This window comes from Schistocerca gregaria, chromosome 3 (assembly GCF_023897955.1).
Source record: "Schistocerca gregaria isolate iqSchGreg1 chromosome 3, iqSchGreg1.2, whole genome shotgun sequence".
Classification (NCBI taxonomy): Eukaryota; Metazoa; Arthropoda; class Insecta; order Orthoptera; family Acrididae; genus Schistocerca; species Schistocerca gregaria.
The window spans coordinates 72566121-72575237 of NC_064922.1; the positions used below are offsets into that span (position 1 = coordinate 72566121).

General features: G+C 47.2%; 1 non-coding gene across 1 annotated transcript; it reads left to right on the forward strand.

The window, feature by feature from the left end:
* Positions 1-8674: 8674 nt before the first annotated feature.
* On the forward strand, positions 8675-8746 carry Trnai-gau (transfer RNA isoleucine (anticodon GAU)). Its single transcript has one exon. It is a non-coding gene; the product is annotated as a tRNA-Ile (tRNA).
* The last annotated feature ends 371 nt before the right edge of the window (positions 8747-9117 follow it).

The following is a 9117-nucleotide window of genomic DNA, read 5'->3' on the forward strand; positions in this document are numbered from 1 at the left end:
GTCGCAAGTTAACGGTCGCTGGCCTCGTTGCCGGTGGTTCTGCTCTTGGTGTCGAACAGTCCAGTGGTAGTAGCGCCCCGCCGCAGGTTTTGCACGCCCCTGACAATGAATTTCCTCCTTTGCGTGCCAAATCTGATGTTGTTCCGTCTGTTCCTCAGGTGGGTGTGCCGCTTTTGAATAATAAACGGCGTCGCGCACATGATGGAAATAGTACGGATGAGGATCTCCCCGAGATGCCCCAATCCGAGAGACCGACATCCTCCGAGCCACAGAGTAGTGTAGATGCTCCCTGTTCCCCTAAAGTAGCTGTTCCGGTAGCGGCTGCTGACGCCCCTCCGGCTTCCGACGCGGCTTCTCTCGAGTCGGCTCGTCGGTCGGGCCTGTTGGCACCGCCTTCCGAACCGTCTTCGTTGTCACAACAAGTTGAGCCGCAATAACTTCCTGCTTCGCTGCCCCATACCTCTGCCAGCGGAGCTGCTCCGCTTCCTTCCAACTTAGCAGCTTCGGAGCTTCCTGCTCACGTTTCGCCTCCGTGTAATCCATGTTTGCCGGAAGCTAGTATTGGTGTAGACCAGTCCGTTTCGTCGGATGTTTCCCCCGCGACCCCGGACCCTGACTGTGGACCGGCGCGGGTGGTGTCGGATACAGAACTTGACCCTCCTACGTCACCGGCGGCTCCCGCTTCCCTGCCCGTCAGCCGACGCAAGTTGCGCGTTCAGCCGAACGTCAATGCTGTTCGTAAAAAACCGAAACGTAAGGGATCCGCGAAAGGGGATAGCAGTCCCCTTCCCTCGGATGCCTCCGTCTCCCCTGCTATGGACTGTGATGTTGATGCGTCGGTGTAGGTGATTTCTTCTCTCGATTTTCTCTTCATGCTTCAAGCATACACCTTTCTTACCTTAAATGTTAACCGTATTGAGTCCCACGTTCGCATTGCCTCTTTGCGGCAGTTTCTCTACGACTCCTGTGCGGACGTAGTATTTTAGCAGGAAGTATTGTTTTCTGATCTCTCTCTACCTGGATTTCAAACTGTTTTTAATGTCGCACCGGAAAATTCAACAGGAACTGCTCTTTTCTTTCGAGAAGGTATTCCTGTTACTGACATTGAATTCCTTGACTCTGGCCGTGGCATTGGTTGTCGTCTTTTTGATATCTGCCTAGTTGTTTTGTATGCCCCCTCTGGTTCGGGTCGCACTGTGGCTCGATCGCGCTTTTATAAGGAAGAGCTTATTTATCTTTTGCGCAAGAGTCCTCGGAGTCTCCTGCTCGGAGGCGATTTTAATTGTGTTTTACGCCCTGAAGACCAGTCCCCAAATTTCAATTACTGCCGAGATTTACATGACTTGGTTCGTACGATGCACCTGCGTGATGTTTGGGAACACAAATATCCAACCCTGGTGAAATTTACGTATTTTACCGCGTCCTCGTGCAGTAGACTCGACAGATTCTACTTCTCTGATTTTTTATGTGATAACATTCTTTCTGTCGATGTTATTCCTACTAGTTTTTCTGACCATTGTGCTTTTACTGCAACTGTAAATCTTAGTCACCAACCAGCAAAACTTTATCGTTCCCAGTGGATGTTAAATGTTTCCCACCTTGCCGACAGGGCCATTGATGAAGTTGTAAGTGCCGTGTGGGAGCGACGTCTTCGCTCTGTCCCGCGTTACCCCTCCTTACTCGTTTGGTGGACTGCGTTTGCCAAGCCCAAGATTCGTCAGTCTTTGATTTTTTACTGTGCCGCAAGGGCGCTTGATTTTAAGAACACGTATGAATTTTACTACACTGTCCTGCGTGAACTGTATGACGCGGCGGGTCCTTCTCCTCTGCGGATCCATGATGTTCGTCGTATTAAAGCAAAGCTCTTGACCCTCAAACGACGACAGTTGGATGGTCTGCGAGTAAAGTCGAAACCTCACTCTCTTGTTGAAGGTGAACTGACTTCTTTGTACCACCTGCTGCGGCATCAGACTCGACGTCGTCGCACCTTCATCTCTTTTCTTATGGTGGATGATGGACGGCAGCTTATTGCACAGGAGGATATGATGCGTGCTCTTCATCAGTATTACGCTAGTCTCTATTCTGCCGATGATTCTGGTGCGTCACTTTCTGATGATGGCCTTGAGGATCTTCCTGCGACGATCACGCCTGACGCGAACGGCGACTTTCTCCGGGAGTTCCAGGTAGATGATGTTTTCGATTTTATTGCTCGCTCTCCGTCCGGTAAATCGCCGGGTCCTGACGGCCTGCCTAAAGAATTTTATCTCCGTTTTTGGCCTCTTTTGGGTGGGACTTTTACGCAGATTTTAAATGAGATTGTCAGGGGGATGGATGTGCCAGCCGATTTTAAAGTAGGGAAAATTGTTTTAATTCCGAAGTCCACTGGTCATTTATCTGCTGCCAATCTTCGTCCGCTCACATTGCTGAATTTTGATTACAAGACAGCTGCTAGAGCGTTCAATAGTCGATTATCTTCTCTGCTGCGGTCTGTGATTGGGGCACATCAATGTTGTTCTCCTGGTAGATCTATTCTGACCCCAGTAGCCGAATATCGGGATGTTGTCTCGGTTGTGGCGGTTACAAACGTTCATTGTGCCTTTGCTTTCCTCGATTTTTACAAGGCCTTTGATCACGTCAGTCATGTGTTTTTAAATCGTGTTTTAGATACAATAGGTTTTAACGCTTCATCACGTGGTGTTCTTGGTAATTTGTATAGGGGAATAACTGCTCGGGTGTCAGTCAATGGGCAGCTGACGCCGCCCATTGCTATCCGCCGAGGGGTACCTCAGGGTAGTCCGCTCTCTATGTCTCTATTCATATTGTCCCTGGAACCGCTGCTTCGGACTCTTGCTTTCAAGCTTCAGGGTATGACCCTCTCTGGTGGGAAGCTCACTGTTAAGGCGTACGCGGACGATGTCGTTGTTCTCCTCCGTCAACGTGATGATATCACATTGTTGAAAGGGGCAGTTCATGCATACTGTTGTGTCTCTGGAGCGCGTCTCAATCAGGGTAAATGTAAGTTCCTTGATATTCGAGGGTTTCGCGATGCTGATGTCCCTTGGGCCACTTTTGTCGATCGCCATACGTCATTGGGGATTAGCATTGATCGGTGTCCCATAAAAATGGCGGCTCTTAATTGGAAATCTGTCATCGAGAAGATACAGGGGGCTCTGATGGTCCATGAGCAGCGCTCTGCTACCATTTTGCAAAAAGTCAGAATTTTAGACACGTACGTGTTATATAAAGCCTATTATGTTGCTCAGCTGTTCCCACTTCCCATTATGGTGGCGAAAAGGTTGCGCCAATTGTCTAGCAGGTTTATATAGAAGGGTCATCCTTTCAAGTTGCGTTACGAGGTTATGACGAAACCGCGTATCTCCGGAGGCTTGGGCCTCACTGACATTACTCGTAAGGCATCTGCCTTGTACGTCCGCCGTACGACTCTCATTGTTACGCAAGAAGTGACTTCAATTACATCCAGACTTTTTACTGTTGTGCGTCCGAAGAGCCTTGCTCCACCTGTCGACGTCGGTCACCTCAATTTTAAGTTGAAACAGGTCCGGGAATTTTATATTGCGGTTAGTTACCTCGGTGACGTCTTCTTGCGACAACCGGTGCCAACGACCAAGAGCTTGATTGCCCGTTGTGAGGGGCTGGCTGGTCCCAATCCAATCGAACTGGCGTCTCCATCAGTGTCCTGGAGGAACATCTGGAAGAATGTTAGTCTGCCGATCCACTCAATGGCTGTGGCGTCCACGTGGTGTAGGGTAGTTAATGGTTTGGTCCCCACCAACGTACGACTGCACCGTATTGGTCTTTCTGACACGGACAACTGCACTCGGTGTGGTCTCCTGGACACACTTGAGCATCGATTCACCTGCAGTGGGCACCTTGCTAATTGGCTTTGGCTCAGGAAACAACTGGCTTTTGTCACTAGGACTGCCGAAACCGCTTATACCATTGACATCATCGTATGGCCCGATTCTTCCTTTTATCCGCGAACAAAGCTCAACACCGTTATGTGGTTGCTTGGACACTTCGTACATTTTGTCAATAGTTGTCATGAAGAGGATGAACACCTAACGTTTCGGCAGTACATCCTTACTGCTTACTGGAACCGATTGCGCTTGCCAGGACTCCGTAATGATTTTGCAAATATGCTTAGCCTGACATTTGAAAGGGAGGGTGTTGGCTAAGGTCGACTGTGTGAGCCGATTTCTTTTATACTGTAGCTGGTATTGCCGCCTTTATGAAATATTATTCTCTACACCTGGACTGAAGTTTACGTGGACCTTTAGGGCAAACAAGAAAAACAAAAGTAAGACCAAGGACCGAGACAGTAGGGGAAAATACGACGCCATTGTACAGGTGCCATTCGGAAACAGGACGGTGGAATCATCGTGGCCAGGCCTCGGGTTTCGACCCCTGCCCGCTTTGTTTCCGCAGCCTGAATCTGACTGTCACCCCTAAATTTGAAACAATGGCACACGAAAACGAAAGTAAAAAAAAAAAAAAAAAAAGTGGTAGAGCTCTGGTCTAGTAAACCAGGGGTCGTAAGTTCCATCCTCACAGGAGGAAGACGAATTTTGGAAATCAGTTGCGCGTCGTGGCCGTATAGCAAACAGTATCTGTGATGACGAACAATTAGCGACAGGCGTTTTATTGAGAATTACTCTCAGATGTGATTAAGGCGAATGGCGAAGATAAAGCATTTGCCAAAGCGGTACAGCATAAGGTGGGACGAGGCAGTCTGAATTACATTTTATAGATGTATTTATCACATGTCTCAGAGACTCTCGCGGTCGTCGTCGTCGTCGTCGTCATCGTCGTCGTCGTCGCCGCCGCTTCTGCAGAAGTAGCAAATGGCCATCGTTGCAAACGCGGCAAGGGACGCCCTGTCTTCGATTCCGAATGCACAAAGTGTGTGGTCTTGTTTCCCAGTCTATATTTGGTCGGTCTCGTAAAAGGGTGAATGTAACGAATGGGTGGAAAGAGCATGGGGCACCGGCTGTGCAGAACGAAAACACAATTCCTCAGGGGGTGTGAGCGTTTCGAGATGAGTCGTATACAAGTTATAGTTGGTCGTCAGTGACCGTGTGACCAAATGGATCATGCGTCGCACTTCGGATCTGAAAATTACAGGTTCGAATGCTGTAAAGGTCGTGTTTTTCCAGTTCTGAAAAGGAAACATACCGTTTGATGTAGCAATTGAGCAGTACGAAACCGTCTGAATGTTGCTGTTGACCATTTTTTGCTTGGAGTTGCTCTTGAGCTTGAAACACACACAACAAAACCGGTGTTAACTAGCGAAATGGTCGGCAGAGTGCCGTCAACGCAAGTTTTGACTGGCACTTGCACATCTAAAACAACGTCGGAAAGTAACTCGTTCGGCTTTTGAGTCACATCAAGTATGTGTGTTAATTATGACGCCACTAGCTCTGCATGTTTTCATGCAATTCCTTTATCTCTCAGAAATGATTATGAAATAAAAGTGAAGTACGTGACGAGTGTGACGTTAGGAAAACATTAGGCAGCATGGAGAGATTCTGTATGGGACCACCCAACATAAACGAGTACTGTGTGACGTGCTACCCTGTATTTATTAACCGAGGCAGCCGGCTAGTTCAGTCGGTAGAGCGTGAGACTCTTAATCCTAGGTTTGTTGGTTCGAGCCCCACGCTGGGCGCGAACGGAATTTTGTTCCGCTGCAGATGTAAATAACCGTTTTTCTGGTTAACGTGATGTAATGGAAATAGCAACATTAAACTTTACCTACGTCTCTGTCCGTCGCAAGGAAACTGTTTTAAAGGTGAATGTGATTTGGTAGACATGTGTGAAAGACATGTTCTGAAATGCAAGTGTTGTTGTTTGGAGAGCTCATCGGTTACGTGTCAGATGTGTAGCCAAGCAGTAATGGGTCGCCATAGCTGCAAATATTAGCCGGTAATATGAAGTGTAGTCAGCTGAAGTCTGATGATGCAGACGACCGTGATACCAAGTACACAAATGTACCGCTAGGCCGCACCTCTTTAGCTCAGTGGTAGAGAACTGGTCCAGTAAACAAGGGGTAGTAAGTTAAATCCTCAGAGGAGGAAGACGAATTTTGGAAATCAGTTTCGCGTCATGGCCGTATAGCAAACAGTATCTGTGATGACGAACAATTAGCGACAGGCGTTTTATTAAGAATTACTCTCAGATGTGATTAAGGCGAATGGCGCAGATAAAGCATTTTCCAAGGCGGTACAGCATAAGGTGACCGTGTGGCCTAATGGGTTAAGGCGTCGGACTTCGGATCTGAAGATTACAGGTTCGAATGCTGTGACGGTCGTGTTCTTCCAGTTCTGAAAAGGAAACATACCGTTTGATGTAGCAATTGAGCAGTACGAAACCGTCTGAATGTTACTGTTGACCACTTTTTGCTTGGAGTTCCTCTTGAGCTTGAAACACACACAACAAGACCGGTGTTAACTAGCGAAATGGTCGGCAGAGTGCCGTCACCGCGAGTTTTGACTGGCACTTGCACATCTAAAACAACGCCGGAAAGTTACTCGTTCGGCTTTTGAGTCACATCAAGTATGTGTGTTAATTTTGACGCCACTAGCTCTGCATGTTGTCATGCCATTCCTTTACCTCTCAGAAATGATTATGAAATAAAAGTGAAGTACGTGACGAGTGTGACGTTAGGAAAACATTAGGCAGCATGGAGAGATTCTGTATGGGACCACCCAACCCAAACGAGTACTGTGTGACGTGCTAGCCGGCAGGTATACACCGAGGCAGCCGGCTAGTTCAGTCGGTAGAGTGTGATACTCTTAATTCCATGGTCGAGTGTTCGAGCCCCTCGCAGATGTAAATTACCGTTTTCTGATTAACGTGATGTAATGGAAAAAAGGACCTTAATCTTTGCCTATATCTCTGTCAGTCGCAAGGAAACTGTATTTGAAGGTGAAGGTGATTTTGTAGACATGTATGAAATCCATGGTCTGAAATGCAAGTGTTGTTGTTTGGAGAGCACATCGGTTACGTGTCAGATGTGTAGCCAAGCAGTAATGGGTCGCCATAGCTGCAAATATTAGACGGTAATATGAAGTGTTGTCAGCTGAAGTCTGATGATGCAGACGACCGTGAGGCCGAAGTTCCCAAGAGTACCGCTTGGCCGCGCCTCTTTAGTTCAGTGGTAGAGAACTGATCTAGTAAACCAGGGGTCGTAAGTTCCATCCTCAGAGGAGGAAGACGAATTTTGGGAATCACTTTCGCGTCGTGGCCGTATAGTAAACAGTATCTGTGATGACCATCAATTAGCAACAGTCGTTTTATTAAGAATTACTCTCAGATGTGATTAAGGCGAATGGCGCAGATAAAGCATTTTCCAAGGCGGTACAGCATAAGGTGGGACGAGACAGTCTGAATTACATTTTATAGATGTATTTCTGACATGTCTCAGATCCCCTCGCGGTCGTCGTCGTCGTCGTCGTCGTCGTCGAGGCCGCCGTCGCCTCTTCTGCAGAAGTACCAAATGGCCATCGTAGCAAATGCGGCGAGGGACGCCCTGCCATCGATTCCGAAAGCACAAAGTGTGTGGTCTGGTTTCCCAGTCTATATTTGATCGGTCTCGTAAGAGGTTGAATGTAACGAATGGGTGGGAAAGAGCAAGGGGCAGCGGCTGTGTGGAACGAAAACACAATTCCTCAGGGGTTTGAGCGTTTCGAGATGAGTCGTATACAAGTCGTAGTCAGTGACCGAGTGGCCTAATGGATCAGGCGTCGGACTTCGGATCTGAAGATTACAGGTTCGAATGCTGTCACGCTTCGTGTTTTTCCAGTTCTGAAAAAGAGACATAGTGTTTTAATGTAGCAATTGTGCAGTACGAAACCGTCTGAATGTTGCTGTTGACCATTTTTGGCTTGGAGTTGCTCTTGAGCTTGAAACGCACACAACAAGACCGGTGTTAACTAGCGAAATGGTCGGCAGAGTGCCGTCACCGCGAGTTTTGACTGGCACTTGCACATCTAAAACAACGTCGGAAAGTAACTCGTTCGGCTTTTGAGTCACATCAGGTATGTGTGTTAATTTTGACGCCACTAGCTCTGCATGTTGTCATGCAATTCCTCTACCTCTCAGAAATGATTAAGAAATAAAAGTGAAATACGTGACGAGTGTGACGTTAGGAAAACATTAGGCAGCATGGAGAGATTCTGTATGGGACCACCCAACCCAAACGAGTACTGTGTGACGTGCTACCCGGGAGGTATTCACCGAGGCAGCTGGCGAGCTCAGTCGGTAGAGCGTGAGACCCTTAATCCCAGGGTCGTGGGTTCGAGCCCCTCCCTGGGCGGAACGGAAATTTGTTCCGCTGCAAATGTAAATTACCATTTTTCTGATTAACGTGATGTAATGGAAATAGGAACTTTAAACTTTGCCTATGTCTCTGTCATTCGCAAGGAAACTGTATTTGAAGGTGAAGGTGATTTTGTAGACATGTATGAAAGACATGTTCTGAAATGTAAGTGTTGTTGTTTGGAGAGCACATCGGTTACGTGTCAGATGTGTTGCCAAGCAGTAATGGGTCGCCATAGCTGCAAATATTGGACGGTAATATGAAGTGTTTTTCAGCTGAAGTCTGATGATGCAGACGACCGTAAGGACGAAGTACCCAAGAGTACCGCTAGGCTGCGCCTCTTTAGCTCAGTGGTAGAGCGCTGGTCTGATAAACCAGGGGTCGTAAGTTCCATCCTCACAGGAGAAAGACGAATTTTGGAAATCAGTTTCGCGTCGTGGAGGTATAGCAAACAGTATCTGTGATGACGAACAATTAGCGACAGACGTTTTATTAAGAATTACTCTCAGATGTGATTAAGGCGAATGGCGCAGATAAAGCATTTGCCAAAGCGGTACAGCATGTAACGTTCCCTCTTTCTGTTTTTTTAGGTTTGATATGTCTGATTGTTATTCTTTATTTCTATTCTTCGGAATCTTTATTTTTATTAAATTGAGCCTGAAACTTACGTAATAAATACTTCGCGTGAAGTACGATTTGCAGCATGAACAAAAATTAATTTCGGAAATTTAATCCACTGAATATTAAAAGTAAAGCTTTTGAACAACGCGCGTGACTGA